Source organism: Triticum dicoccoides, chromosome 7A (assembly GCF_002162155.2).
Source record: "Triticum dicoccoides isolate Atlit2015 ecotype Zavitan chromosome 7A, WEW_v2.0, whole genome shotgun sequence".
Lineage (NCBI taxonomy): Eukaryota > Viridiplantae > Streptophyta > Magnoliopsida > Poales > Poaceae > Triticum > Triticum dicoccoides.
In genome coordinates, this window is record NC_041392.1 from 426620215 (window position 1) to 426636668 (window position 16454).

Genomic DNA, 16454 nt, shown 5'->3' on the forward strand with positions numbered 1-16454 from the left:
GGCCCCCCTGATGTGGATCTTCCTTTCAGTATTTATTATATATTCCAAAGTAATTCTCCATTGATTTTCAGGTCATTCCGAGAACTTTTATTTCTGCACAAAAATAACACCATGGCAATTCTGCTAAAACAGCGTTAGTCCGGGTTAGTTCCATTCAAATCATGCAAGTTAGAGTCCAAAAAAAGCGCAAAAGTGTTTGGAAAAGTAGATACGACGGAGACGTATCACCCCCTGACTTGTTCCCGACTCTAACACCTCTTATATAACCCCAAACTTCCAGAAAGAAAACCTAGATCGGGAGTTCCGCTGCCGCAAGCGTCCATAGCCACCGAAAACCAATCTAGACCCGTTCCGGCACCCTGCCAGAGGGGGGAATCCTGCTTCGGTGGCCATCTTCATCATCCTGATGCTCTCCATGACAAGGAGGGAGTAGTCCACCCTCGGGGCTGAGGGTATGTACCAGTAGCTATGTGTTTGATCTCTCTCTCTCTCTCTCTCTCTCTCTCGTGTTCTTGATTTGGCATGATCTTGGTGTATCGTGAGCTTTGCTATTATAGTTGGATCTTATGATGTTTCTCCCCCTCTACTCTCTTTTAATGGATTGAGATTTCCCTTTGAAGTTATCTTATCATATTGATTCTTTAAGGATTTGAGAACACTTGATGTATGTCTTGCATGTGCTTATCTGTGGTGACAATGGGATATCACGTGATCTACTTGATGTATGTTTTTGTGATCAACTTGCGGGTTCTGTGACCTCGTGAACTTATGCATAGGGGTTGGCACACGTTTTTGTCTTGACTCTCCGGTAGAAACTTTGGGGCACTCTTTGAAGTTCTTTGTGTTAGTTGAATAGATGAATCTGAGATTGTGTGATGCATATCGTATTATCATACCCATGGATACTTGAGGTGACATTGGAGTATCTAGGTGACATTAGGGTTTTGGTTCATTTGTGTCTTAAGGTGTTATTCTAGTACGAACTCTAGGATAGATTGAACGGAAAGAATAGCTTCATGTTATTTTACTACGGACTCTTGAATAGATCGATCAGAAAGGATAACTTTGAGGTGGTTTCGTACCCTACAATAATCTCTTCGTTTGTTCTCCACTATTAGTGACTTTGGATTTATTCTTTGTTGCATGTTTAGGGATAGTTATATGATCCAATTATGTTATTATTGTTAAGAGAACTTGCACTAGTGAAAGTATGAACCCTAGGCCTTGTTTCAACCCATTGCAATACCGTTTGTGCTCAGTTTTATCATTAGTTACCTTGCTGTTTTTATATTTTCAGATTACAAAAACCTATATCTACCATCCATATTGCACTTGTATCACCATCTCTTCGCCGAACTAGTGCACCTATACAATTTACCATTGTATTGGGTGTGTTGGGGACACAAGAGACTCTTTGTTATTTGGTTGTAGGGTTGTTTGAGAGAGACCATATTCTTCCTATGCCTCCCACAGATTGATAAACCTTAGGTCATCCACTTAAGGGAAATTTGCTACTGTCCTACAAACCACTGCACTTGGAGGCCCAACAACGTCTACAAGAAGAAGGTTGTGTAGTAGACATTAGGGCCGAAAACCGCATTTGGACTTCATCCAAACAACACCGCGACGCGGCCCGATACAGGGGCGCCGCACACCCCCTATGCTTCACCGATGAGGTAATGGAGCACCAGTTCCCAGAAGGGTTTAAACCCATGAACATCGAATCATATGATGGTACAACAGATCCCGCAGTATGGATTGAAGATTTTCTTCTCCACATTCACATGGCTCGCGGTGACGATCTACATGCCATCAAATACCTCCCCTAAAGCTTAAGGGACCAGCTCGGCACTGGTTAAATAGCCTCCCAGAAAACTCCATTGGAAGCTGGGAAGAATTGGAAGATGCCTTTAGAGTCAATTTCCAAGGCACTTATATCCGACCTCTGGACGCTGATGACCTCAGCCATATAGTCCAACAGCCTGGAGAGTCAGCGAGAAAATTCTGGACCAGGTTCCTAATTAAAAAGAACCAGATTGTCGACTGCCAGGATGCCGAAGCCCTAGCGGCCTTTAAACACAGCATCCGCGACGAATGTCTTGCCCAACACGAGAAGCCAAAGTCCATGGCAGCCCTTACCGCACTAATGACCCGCTTTTGCATGGGAGAAGACAGTTGGCTAGCCCACAGAAGCAATAGCACTAGTGACCCTGGCACCTCTGAAGCCAGGGACAGCAATGGCAAACCATGATGCAACAAGCACAAGCGTCAAAACAATAATGAAAAAGTACCAAAGACACAACGGTCGACGCTAGATTCAGCGGCTATAAATCCAGTCAACGGAAGAAGCCATTCAAATGAAACAGAGATGGTCCATCTAGTTTGGACAGAATACTTGATCGGCCTTGCCAGATTCATGGCACCCCCGATAAGCCTGCCAATCATACCAACAGAAATTGTTGGGTATTTAAACAGGCCGGCAAGCTTAACGCCGAACATAAAGGGGAAGGGCCACCCAGCAAGGACGACGATGAAGAGCCTCGCCCACTGAACACGGGGGACAGAAGAAATTTCCCTCCGAGGTAAAAACGGTGAATATGATATATGTCACACATATCCCTAAGTGGGAGCGCAATAGTGCATTAAGGAACGTCTACACCGTCGAGTCGGTCGCCCCAAAATTCAACCCATGCTCGGCTTGTCCGAACACCTTCGATCGAAAGGACCACCCAACCAGTATCCGGCATGGAGGTTCGGCAGCTCTGGTCCTCGATCGAATCATCAACGGATTCCACCTTATGTGAGTCCTCATGGACGGAGGCAGCAGTCTCAACTTGCTCTATCAGGACACTGTCCGCAAAGTGGGCATTGATCCGTCAAGAATCAAGCCCACTAAACTACCTTTAAAGGAGTAATACCTAGTGTGGAGGCCCGCTGCACGGGCTCAATAACATTGGAAGTTGTCTTCGGTTTTCCAGACAACTTCCAAAGCGAAGACTTGATCTTCGATATCGTCCCCTTCCGTAGTGGATATCACGCACTGCTCGGACGAACCACTTTTGCATGTTTTAATGCGGCCCCGCACTACACTTATCTAAAGCTCAAGATGCCCGGCCCACGTGGTGTCATTATAATCAATGAAAACACGGAATGCTCCCTCCGTACTGAGGAGCATACCGCGGCCATCGCGGCCGAAGTACAGAGCGACCCTGTCAAGCCGCACACCTCATCGGCCATCAAGCCGCCGAACTTTATTAAACAAGACCGGTCAGTTCTGCATGCTGACAGCTCAGTAATTCCAGAGTTGGGCTAGCAGTTTAGCCTCTGTCGATCGCCACACGTCCGCAAAATTCGTACCGCGCATGCATAATTATGCACTCAAAATACCTTGGGCATCAGCGGTGGCACAATACGGACAGGCCCATAGTACGGTTCGACCCTATATGGCCTTCCCCTTTTTCTTAATTATTTTTTCTCTTTTACCACAGGTGAATTAAAACCTATTCATCCTACTGTCAGGACCCCGATTCCAAGTCACATCGATCTAGCCGATAACTCCTCATATCACTTTGCGGCCTGACGCACGGTATTCCCATGGGTGTCGCCTTACCCTGGCCCGGGACTGTTTGCGCCTTTTGGCTCACATATATGATTGTGTCGCTAGCATCCATATGACAGAGAACCTGGGCCGACATGGCTAGTCGTGAACCCAAAGCAGCACTAACCTATGGGGACAGGCATACATGATTCACATCGAGCGTGTCGGTCAGCAGCGTGTGAATCCAGGCTATAGCACTGGGCTAACAGGACTCCGGGGAACCCGGGCTGTAGCGAGCTAGGCAGGACTCCGGATGTCATCGCGTGACATTTCCCCGAAGGGACAGACACAGGAACAAAGTGAAACACATGTCGGCCAGTCAAGTGTCCTGAGAAGTAGTGCTGGGCTAGCAGGACTCCGGTGAACCTGGCAGTTGGAATACCTGGCAGTTCCTCTGGAAAGACATCCGGAAAGTCACGGACTACCAGGATATCTTCAAGGTCAGGAAGAGGGTTGGCATTAAGAGAATAGAGCTGACGCCTTGCAACTCTAGTGGAGACAGTGACTATCTTGCCAGATGGGTGTGTAAGCTGAACAGACCTAGTGTAACAATCAATCTTGGCATAATGAGCTTTCATCCAGTCCATACCCAAGATGATGTTAATATCCATAGACTTGAGGGCTATAAGTGACGCAAGGAATACAAGTCTGTCAACAAGGATTTCATTACCATGGCTTATTCTGGTAGTTTGCCATCTAGACCCTGGAGTTTGGATTTCAAGTGGAGTTGGCATATCACAAAATGACATGTCGTGCAAACGAGCATAGCCTTCAGAGATGAAGGAGTGAGATGCTCTGGTATCGAACAGAACCGAAGCTAGATGACAGTTGACAAGGAGTATACCAAGAACAACATCCGAATCATCATGAGCGTCTTTAGCTGAGACGTGATGCACACATCCACGTTCAGTGGGAGCTGACTTGACACTAATCATCTTGCGTGATGTCTTATCACGGCCAACAGACTTCTCAGGCTGGGGTGGAGCATAATTGGTTTGAGAGCAGTCACGTGCATAGTGTCCTGGCTCTCCGCATGTGAAACAAGTCCCTGAAGTAGAACGTGGACCCGCTTTGACAAGCGGTCTACCAATAGGCCTGAGTGGAGTATGTAACTGAACTGAGTGAGGCGCCACATAAGAGGGCCTCGGTGAATAACCGGGTGGAAGAGCGGAGTTCGGAACCCAAATCCGGCGCTTCTGAGAAGTAGAACCGGAGGAAGAACCCAAACCACGGTTGTGCTTATGAGACTCCTCGTAAGTGAGTTGATCTGTCTCTGCATTAATGGCCTTGTTCACAAGAGCCTGGAATGTATTGCAATGATGCAAGTGGAGATCACGACGCAACTTGGGGTTGAGACCCTTCCGGAACCTAGCCTGCTTCTTGGCGTCCGTGGACACTTCTTCTGTAGCATAGCGGGCAAGGTTCTCAAACTCCCTACTATAAGCATCAATAGCCATCTTACTCTAGGTGAAACTACAGAACTCTTCTCTCTTGCGGTCAATGAGAGCCTGAGGAATGTGATGCTCGCGAAAAGCCTCGGTGAAATCTCTCCAGGTGGTTATCTGGCCAGCTGGAAGCATAGCCTCATAGTTCTGTCACCAAATACTAGCAGAACCTTCCAGGTGATATGCAGCATAGGTGACCTTCTCACTTTCAGCTACGTTCGCAGAACGCAGCTTGTGTGTGATACTACGGAGCCAGTCATCTACATCGAGTGGTTCAATGGAATGATGGAAGGTAGGTGGTTTCAGACCAATGAAATCATAGATGGACGCTGACTCTTTGTGCTGATGGGAGGTGTTCTCCTCAATACGTGCTAACAAGCGGTTAGACTCTCGCTTGTTCTTCTCCATCTCTAACATGAACTCTGCCAACGAAGGCTGGTCGGGAGGATCCTCATCCCTACCATCTTCGTGCTTCCGGCTATGAGCAACAGAACTTCGGTTAACTGACGACATCCTGAAGAACCAACCGAGGAAACAAGGGTGGATTCAGCATCATCATAAGGATGTAGAATATAGTACGAGGAAAATACTATCTCTTGAACTCCTAGGACAATTCCGGCAGCATAACGGCAGTAAAATGCTCGAAATGAGACATTCTGCAAAAGACGGGGTAGCACCATACTCAACATCATCACTCAAGGTTCTGAGATATTGCTAAATAGGCTACACCGGAGGTACTCAAACTGGGATAAGACTCAGATCAACCAAACCTTAGGTACTACGGAGTAGTAACATGTGATCCTGATAGACGGAAGAGAAAGCCTAGCTCCTTAACCCCGTAGGAAGGATAGGATGACTCAGATCAGAAGGGCATGAGGTATAAGGAGTAAAAAGAGCCTTACGTTCCCTTCCACAATCAATTTCCCTATATAACTAAAGAATTTCTAGACCCAACTTCGACCAGGTTGTCTTGGTAATCCTACAGGCAGTCAGGCTTTGATACTAAAGCTGTCGGGACCCCGATTCCAAGTCACATCGATCTAGCCGGTAACACCTCATATCACTTTGCGGCCTCACGCGCGGTATTCCCACGGGTGTTGCCTTACCCTGGCCCGGGACCGTTTGCGCCTTTTGGCTCACGTATATGATTGTGTCGCTAGCATCCATATGACAGAGAACCCGGGCCAACATGGATAGTCGTGAACCCAAAGCGGCACTAACCTATGGGGACAGGCATACATGATTCACATCGAGTGTGTCGATCAGCAGCGTGTGAACCCAGGCTGTAGCACTGGGCTAACACGACTCCGGGGAACCCGGGCTGTAGCGGACTACTATGGCTCGAGGAAGCACTAGACTACATTTCCCCATAAGAGAGGCTGCCAAGGATAAACAACTAGATTGTCGGATCCCACACATAGCAATACACGTCACACGTACGCATAACATGCAAGTATGTGATGTACAACATGGAATCAAAACATAACGCAAACTCATATAGATAAAGGCTCAAAAGGGCCACATAGCATTAAATACAAACAGGGGTCACATGACCCATCATTCAGAGCATACAAGCAATGGAAGCATTACATGTCTAAGTACAGACAACTACAAAAGAAAAAGGCTGGGAAGCCTGACTATCTACAAGTCCCTCCCAAGGGTACAAGATCGTAGCTGAGGTAACAAGCTACTCGTCGAAGTCCAAGCGGTACTACTAGTGAGACAGATGTCTCACCTGCAAAACATAAATAAAGCAAACATGAGTAGAAAGGTACTCGGCAAGACTTACATCAGATCCTATCATACATGCATTTGTATCAAGAAGGTAATCTGGGGTTTAGTTGCAGCAAGCTAGCTTTGACTCAGTGGTTATCCTGTTCTAGACAATGAGAAACTTCTTTGAGATGAGGCAGCGCACACGAGTCTAGTAATCACCACATCAATACACTACTATGGATTCATCCTCGTCTCCTTACGAGAAGGCCATCCATAGCACTCACACTTGTCTTGAGCATTTTAGAGTATCCATTTAAAGTTGTCTATGTACCACGTAAGCATCCAAGAAGTCCATATCCGAGGACACGGCTATTCGAATAGATCATGATAACCCTGCAGGGGTGTACTTCTTCACACACGCTCTCACCACTTATCACCATATACACGTCATGTATCTCGGCAACCTTCAAGCGGAAGCCTGGCGAGGGTGTCGGCCACGACCTAACTAACCAAACAAGACTCTAGTCCAGGTTTATCGCCTATTCGGGTTTCATCCGCAAGGAGATCTGGCCGGGGTTTCGCTCACGGCCCCAAACGATGTGTACAGGGTTCCCGAGCCCACCATCCGGGTGCCACTCGGTACACCGGGCCACGTGTTCCTAGTTTGTCCCAAGTCCACCCTGTTGGGTGCCACTCGGTAGAAAAATAGCACTACCTATAAACACCAGAAACTATTTGCAACTCCTGGACAGAGATCAAGTTGGCTAATAAGTCGAGAGGGGTCGAGTTACCGGAACCCAATGTGTGGTAGTAGCTAGTCCTTGGACAACATACACAGAACTCAGTTCTTAGGGACGGTTCCAGTGAGACAAACCACCATGTACTCCTACATGGCCTCTCACCGCTACCTTTACCAAATCGTGTTCACACGCTTAACTCTCAACATCAGAACATAGCACTGTACTCTAATTCATTCCCAATGAATCAGACCTGACATACTCTAAGCAATAGCAGGCATGGCATGGCAAGAACACAACATGGCTCAAGCAACTCATACACATGCTAGTGGGTTTTAACTATTTACTGTGGCAATGACAGGTCATGCAGAGGAATGGGTTCAACTACCGCAGCATAAAGTAGCAGTTGAATCGTTGTTTTCCTAATGCAATAAATGAGAGAGGGAGCGAGAGAGTAGGATTGTATCAGAATGAACAAGGGCGGTTGCTTGCCTGGTAGATCAACAGGGGGGCACTGCTCCTCAGACAGGTACTCTCGAACACTCTCCGGAGCAGGACCTATCGAGATGGAACGGTATCGAAAATCAAACACAAGCATATGCAACAATATGATGCATGAACATGGCATGAGTATGTGATGTTGTTTGAGCTAATGCAACTAGCATTTATTTGGTTGAAGTCAATTTGAACCAAGGGTTCAAATGCAACTCCAAATTAAGCTCTCGAATATTCCATTTATATGTTTCCTCATATACAGTATGTATAAGTTGGTTTGTCATGCATGAAAATAGTATAGATGGATAGATTGAATTTTTCTGATCATTTTTCATATATAAATTATTTCAATCTGAGCGGCGGTTGAATTTATATGAATTTTTGAAGTTTTGAACATTTTCTAGAATTTCCTGTTTTAAAATAATTCCAGAAAAAGAATAACTGCGTTAGCATGACGTCATCACTACGTCAGCGAGTCAACGTGGCTGTCCAGGTCAAAACTGATGTGTGGGGGCCACACGTCAGTGCCATAGTTAATTAACAGAGTTAATTAAATTTTAAACTAATCCTAAACTAAAATTAGCAGAGCCGGGCCCCACATGTCATTGACCCTGGGTGGTTAGACCCGATCAACCCCACCGGCGTTTAGCCGCCGGCGAGGCCGAACGCGGTGGAGGGCTCAGGATCACCGTTCCGGCGACCAAAAGGACGGCGGAGACCACCGGGGCGTAGCCCACGCTCGTCCGCACCAATTGGAGCAAGTGGGAGAGGCGGGGGCGGCCGAAGCTCGCCGGAGCGAAGCTCAGGGCGGGGGCCGGAGTTCGGCTTCGAGCGGAATCGGGCTGCGGGGCACGGGGAGGCCACCCGAGGGGCTCTGCGGCACCCTCGTGGCACCAGGAGCATGATGGGGTGCTCGGTTTGGGCGGAGGCGAGCCAAAACAACGGCGGCGACATGAACGGCGGCGAGGAGCTACGGCCGCGGCGGGGAAACGGTGCTAGAGCGCGCATTAGCAAGGGGGAGAAGGGGGGTTCGGTAGAAGAGCTCACGGCGATTCTTCGGGCGTGCTCAGCGGCTCGGGGGAGGTGTTGGAGCGGTCGCACGGTTGCTGGCGATCTCGGACGGCCGAGGTTGAAGACGAGGTTGGTGAAGTCGTTGTGGGGCTTCTGGTGATGTGTGGCTCGGTGAAGATCTTCAGCGTGAGCAGACGAAGCTCATGGACATGGAGAGGAGGCGAGTCAGTGGTTCTGGGCATGGCAATGGCGCACGGCGGCGACGGCAGCGTTTCGGTCGCGGGGAGAGAGAGTGATCCAGGGGAGGAGGGAGAGCGAAAGGGGTACAGGGCGGCGCGTGGCATCGTCCAGGGAGGCCAGAGCGTCGAGGGGGAGGGCACACAGGCAGGCTGGTGGCGTGGCGCCCATGCGCGTGGGCAGCGAGCGCGTGCCCCTGTCCTCCTGGCGCGAGGAAGGGGACGACTGGCAGTGCCAGTCGGCTGGGCCGGCCTGTTAGCCACTGGGCCAGGCCAGGCTGCACAGTGACGGGCTGCACAGGGGGTAGGTGCAGGTAAGCGGTTTTCCACTTTTGTTTTCTTTTCTATTTTCTAACATTTGTTTTGATTTAATAAAAATACTAAATCAATTTATTTTCTTCTAAAATTTATTGTAGGAGCTAGTTGAAGTATTCCAGAGCCCCTCACATAAAAATCAAAATTGTTGGACATTTATAAATAAATATATCATATATATATCCAATGCAAATAATTATTGCATTAATTCCAAACGGCCAAAATAAATATTTATGAGTTCCTAAAAATATTGGTTTGATTTTTACCTCTGACTAATATTTTCAGAGAGCAACATGAACATTTTCTTGGACCTTTTTGGAGCAATTTTTATCTGGGTTATTTCCAGAAATGATTTCTGAGGGTTTCACAATCCCCATTTCAAATTTAAATGGAATTTGAACATGATGCACAACTGACTAGCTGGTCTAGGTCATACCAGAACTAGGGATGTGACACCTACAGACTTACAAGGACTCTTTTCGAGCCTGGTTTCGTACAAATAGCCGAAGACCATTCCTCTCAAGGAATCTCTCTCCAAGGCAAAGCGGCGCAGACGTGTGGCAGGAGGTCCAAAGGATTTTGTAGACCAAAACTTTATTCAAGAACATGTATAGAGCTTTTCCCCTTCTTCTTAGACCCTTGGCATGTAAAATGGCCTTCGTGATTATGGTGCCCTCAGTGAAAACAATTTTTATTCGGTATCGCCTTTATTAATAGATTGTATGTCGTTTCCTCAGTTGTTTCACTCACACACCTCGGCACAAATTGCCAGGGGCTCTATATGGTCACACATGTGTCTCCAAACAAAAGCCCGAATAGCTTTATAGCACAATTCTGTGTCCCGATCTTGGCATTATATGCATCAGCTCCGAATCATGTCTTTGGTCAATAGTTGGGTTGCCCGGCTCTTGTGTTTGCTACCTAACGTTCCATTTGTCCGGCTAGGGTAGTAAAGGGAGAACTACTGTGATTGTGTTTCTGGTTCGTCCGGTCAAGCACCTCAGTAGAGAAAGCTGAAAACTGACAGTCATGATGCGGCGAGATCTGGTCAGCCATTCAACGACTTATTAAAATCTTTAGCGATTGTTTTCGTATTATATGAAGGACCGTTTTCCGGTCACATACATAACGCATCCGCATCTGGATAGCCGCGTACATACTAGGGGCTATCCTCTAGCCCCATCGTCAAACTCCAATGGCTAAGTGAGAGTGGTAAAGCCACATAGTCCGATTGACTGGTTCGCCGCACTGACACCTCCTTCATGGACCAAGACATTGGGTCAAGTGTGATCATGTGATATTCCAAACACCCCCGTAGTATCTACGTGGGGGCCGAAGCCGACGACTGGAAAACTCTCATAAATACAAAAATGGCCGCATAGGAGGGAAGAACTTTCAGACAAAGGCACAAATATATTACAAAGCCTTCATATATAATAAAAACGTCTCGACAATTAGAGTACATTTATTCGAACATAATGTCCTTTGAGCATTGACCCTCTATCAAGCGGGCACCCTCTAGAACGTCCTCTAAATAGTGCTCCGGCGTGCGGTGGTTCTTGCCTCCGGGAGGGCCCTCGATAGCCACTTCGGCAACCTTCATATTCGCCTAGTGCATCTTGACGCGGGCGAAGGCCATCCGTGCACCTTCTATGCACACCGACCGCTTGATTGCGTTGATTCGGTGCACTTCATCGACAAGTCGGCGGGCCAGGCCAAAATAGCTGCTCCGAATGGGTTCGGCTGGCCATAGTCGAACTATGACGTCCTTCATGGCCGCTCCGGACATCTTATGCAGCTCGGCCCACTGCGTCATTTGGTCGTTCAGCAGCGCCAGGTGCTCCCGCGCCGCAAACTATGACCAGAACAGCTTCTCCACCGCATGCCCCTCCTAAGCCTGGAAGAATTGCGCGGCGTCGGCAGCACTCTTCGGAAGATCCGCAAAAGCATCTGGAGAACTCCACAGTCGATTAAGCAAGGCATATCTCTGATCGCCAAACTTAGTCTGTAAAAGAAAGGGCTTACCAGCCGCTATCTGTCCGGCCTGCCGGACCTCCTCGCGAGCTGCCCTAGATTCGGACCGCGCCTCTTTGGCCTCCTCAAGGGCCTTGGTGAGCTCAGTTGCTTTGGCTTTATTCTCCTCCTGGAGGGACTTGCAATTGCGGGTGGCGTCCTTGAGCTCTTGCTCTACTACAGATACCCGCTCCTCGACCTAGCGCCCGGTGGCCTGTTCAGCTTTAAATCTGCAGCCGCTTTATCAGCGGCCGCATTGCTCACTCTCACCTACTCCTTGGCCTGGGCAAGTTCACCCCTGAGGGTCTCGACCTCAACAGCGCCATCTGCAATTTCACACATAATAGAGTCTAAGTTTCAACTTCACATTCACACATTTATATAGGCACAAACGGGATGTTCGCAGCATACCCTGTGCCTTGTCGAGCCGTTTGTTAATAAGGACAATGTCCTCATCGGTCTGCTTCAGTTGCCGTTTCAGTTCGAAAACCTCCGCGGCTTGGGCGGTTGCCCCGCTAACAGTGAAGCCTATTTTCCAGCCAAATAAGTATGTTAGTTCCTGCAGATATATATAGATCCTATGTTCGCCCTCCTTCATGGGCCGACCAGAGTCTCAGGGGCTACTATCTATATACAGGCATATTTTCCATATGGAAAGTGGCTAAAGACATTACATCGCATACCTCGAAGCCTGTTAGCAAGCTCATAAAGGCTTCATTCAGCCCGCTTTTAGCGGACTGAATCTTCTCAGCCACCCTACCCATCAACATACGGTGCTCCTCCAAGATGGATGCACTCCATAGTTCGTCCCTCAGCATGTTCGGCGCCTCCGGATTCATGGAGGTCGCCGCAAGAATAGGCGCTCCCCCCTCCCTTGAAGGGGGCCACTCACTCGACTCCGGATCTGTCTCCGGAGCGGTATTCGGCTAGGGGCTGAACAATCCAGGGCCCCATCCCCACTCTTCATGGGGGTCGCGCCCCCGTGTCCTCAACGGCCGAGGTATTACCCTCCGGTGCCATATTGATGGTCCCCTGCACCTGTCGACGATCCAGAGAAATCCTTAGGGATGACACCTCGATGTTATCTGCCCTAGGGGCGAGGAAACTTGTGGAGGCATCTCGCTCTCCATCATCTCCGGTGGCAAATCCCCTGATGAGGAGGATTGTTGAGGGAGATCGCAGGCCAGACTGAAACACATGATTTAATATTATTCTCACAATTCATAAAGGAGTGGATGTATGTAAAGCGTCCTCAGGAAGTTACGATTCGGCAAGGGGCTTGGTCCGGGGCGAGGCTTGGGGATATCCTCGGTGTCCGAATCAAAGTCATCCAAAAGGGATAAGTTTCCCCTCTTAGACGCCCTCGCCTCCGGGTCTGCGGAGGCCGCCCTCTTTTTCCCTTTGAGAGGAGGGTTATCTTCTTCCTCCTCCTCCTCCTCGTTTTCATCTCCCTCGTGAGAGGAGGGAGCCTCGGTCCCTCCGGACATAGCGTCCGAGGTACCTTCATGGTGGAGGCCACTTTCGGCCTCCTTGTTCTTCTTCTTCTTGTCCTTCTTTACCGGCACCTGGTATGGCGCCGGGACCAGCATCCTCATTAGGATAGGATCGGCTGAGCCTTCGGGAAGGGGGGCCGGACACCTGATCTGCTCCGCCTTCTTTGTCCAGACCTGTTTAAAGGATGGAATGGTTAGTGTGTCCCCTTGGATTAACAAACCAAGATATAGGCAGAAGCTTAGCCCTTACTGGGAGGTGGATGGTTGCAGTCAAGACCAACATCTTCGGACGTCTCCGACCACGACTTTTGAGGTTTAAAAAGCAATTTCCAGATCTCTTTGTGCGTCATGCCAAAGAATTGTTGCAGAGTTCGCAGCCCTTCCGGATTAAACTCCCACAGACGGAGAGACCGTCCCTAGCAGGGAAGGGTTCGGCGGATGAGCATCACCTAAATCACGTCGGTGAGGTGGGTGTTCTTCTCTATGATACTTTTGATGCGCTTTTGCAGCATCAGCACCTCATCGGTCGATCCCCAGGCTGGACCCTTGTTGGTCCATGACGCGAGTTGTAGAGGGGGTCCGGATCTAAATGCAGGAGTGGCCGCCCACTTGGTATCGCGGGGTTCGGTGATATAAAACCACTCCTGCTGCCATGTCTTGATGGCATCCACAAAGGCCCCTTTAGGCCAGATAGTGTGAGGAAGCTTGCTCACCATGGCCCCGCCGCAATCCGTGTGCTCCCTGTCGACCACCTTCGGCTTCATGTTGAAAATCTTGAGCCACGGGCCGAAGTGTGGGGGGATGCGAAGAAATGCCTCGCACATGATGATGAATGCCGAGATATGGAGGAAGGAGTTCGGGGCTAGATCGTGAAAATCTAGCCCATAGTAGAACATGAGGCCACGAACAAAGGGGTGAAGGGGAAACCCTAACCCGCGGAGGAAGTGGGGGATGAACATGACCCTCTCGCCAGGCTCTGGAGTAGGGATGACTTGCCCCTTTGTCGGAAGCCTGTGTGCGATTTCTGCGGTTAAGTACCTCACCTCCCGGAGTCCCTGGATATCCTTCTTCGTCACGGAAGAGGCCACCCACTTGCCTTGAGATCCGAATCCGTACATGGTCGGGGAACGTGGTGGCAATGGAGAAAGATTGAGACTTGGGCGTTGGAGCTCAAAGATGGGAGGTCTAAGGAAGGAGAAGGCGTGGGGTAAAAGATGGGTTCTTATCCCTTTATAAAGTCAACGAATATCAAACGACCTTGCACAAGCCCTTAAAATTTGCCTATTCCCAAGGGGTCAAGCGGATGGCACGGTTGGATTACCCAAGCCCTCATTGATGAAAATCCCGCGATAAGGGGACACGATCTCTGCTTTGACAAGACGTGCCACTGGGAGTTGTGTCTCGAAATGTGAAATGGGAGGCTAAAAATGGTTCGAAATAATAATAAGGCCGGGACTCAATGCCTCGCCGAAAAAGTTGTCAAAAGACATAACCTATTTTTGCTTAAGTATTTTGCCCTTATGGTTCAGGGTTGTGACTATTGTACAAGAGCCGGATATAGTTATCTTGGTCTAACTTTGGAGTATTCGGAGGAGGAACCGCCTTGCAATGCCGAAGATAATCTGCGCATTGGACACATCATCATTGAAGCCTGGTTCAGGGGCTACCAAGGGAGTCCTAGATTAGGGGGTCCCCGGGCGTCCGGGCTGTGTGATGTCGGCCGGACTGGTGGGCCGTGAAGATACAAGATAGAAGGCTTACGCTTGTGTCCAGATGGGACTCTCCTTGGCATGGAAGGAAAGCTTGGCGTTCGGATATGAAGATTCCTTTCTCTGTAAACCGACTCTGTATGATCCTAGCCCCCTCCTGTGTCTCTATAAACCGGAGGGTTTAGTCCATAGGGGAAATCATAATCATACAGGATAGACATCTAGGGTTTAGCCATTACGATCTCGAGGTAGATCAACTCTTGTAACCCCCATACTCATCAAAGTCAATCAAGCAGGAAGTAGGGTATTACCTCCCTTGAGAGGGCCCGAACCTGGGTAAACATCGTGTCCCCTGCCTCCTGTTACCTTCAATCCTTAGACCCACAGTTCGGGACCCCCTACCTGAGATCTTCCAGTTTTGACACCGACACTGGGCACTTTTTAGCTTCTAATATTGACTTGTTGCTTGTAGGTACATACGTCCTTGGCAAAGATTCGCGCATCGACCATTTTTGCGTGTGGGGAAATGAGATATTCATGAACCAATATCAAGTGAGGAAACTGATAAGGATTGTTAGCAAAAAGATACGAACGGTGGCAATCAAATTATTTTTTTACGCTCTATCCAACACAACAGTGAGCTATAGGATGGTAACTACGAAGTCTGTAGCCTTCTCTTTTTACTGCCCATAATGAGTTGTTAGACAACAATGTCTGAATCTTTTTCGTTTGAAGTGGTTCCCAAAGCAGTTACTCAAGATTACCTCGCAGAGTACATGATTGGTGGACATGCAATGAAGGTTAAAGTATTTCATTGAGACTACAATGAGAATCGCGAAGTCCTAATGAAGACCGTGAAGGATGGGCGGGCATCCATCACAAGGGGTTGGCCTAGAGTCGTGCGCGCATTACGCATGGAGGAGGGCACAATATGGGCATTTCACTTCACCTTCTCCGGCAACCAGAATGTCTTTTGCCTCTCTTTACAGTCTTTAGTACAACCGTGGTTTTTTACGGGAAATCTTACTTTATTAATCAAAGGACGGATATATCGTCTGCTAGCAGACTCACAATGAAATCAGGCGGGGCATCAATCCAACGATATGGATTATTAGCACGTCCCCATCTAGCCAGCTCATGAGCTACATAATTTGACTCTCTAATACAATGCTCAATAGTAAACCTCCCAAAATCTACTAGATAACTATGACATTCATCAAGAACCGGTGCTGCCACCATAGAGTAACCTTCATTGAATTTAAGTGCATCCACCACCGCCGTGGTTCATCATTCTTTACTTGGTGCTTCTGTAGTTCTTCAGTATATGTACCTGTGCATCGAATCATGCATTCGTGCTTGAACCTATTTAAACATATAAGGATAGTAGCCAACTTGCCTCCATGAGGCTCCCCTGATTTGGGCTTAGTTGGCCGTCAGATCTATTTTCTGACACGTTTGAGCCATTGGATCTTTACAGCAGTAAAATCCAATTTTCACCTCACGTTCATTTTCACTGGCCAATAACGGGTGGGCTCGCATCGTGTGCTTGTTGGCTGGGTTCGTCGTCCCCCCGTGTAAGAAGTTTTGGCCAATCTGCTCCGCGCGTTCCACGTCCAATCCTACCCTCGCCTCGTCCCACTCCCACTCCCACTCTAGCCGCCAGACAAACCCTAGCCCCCTTGCCCA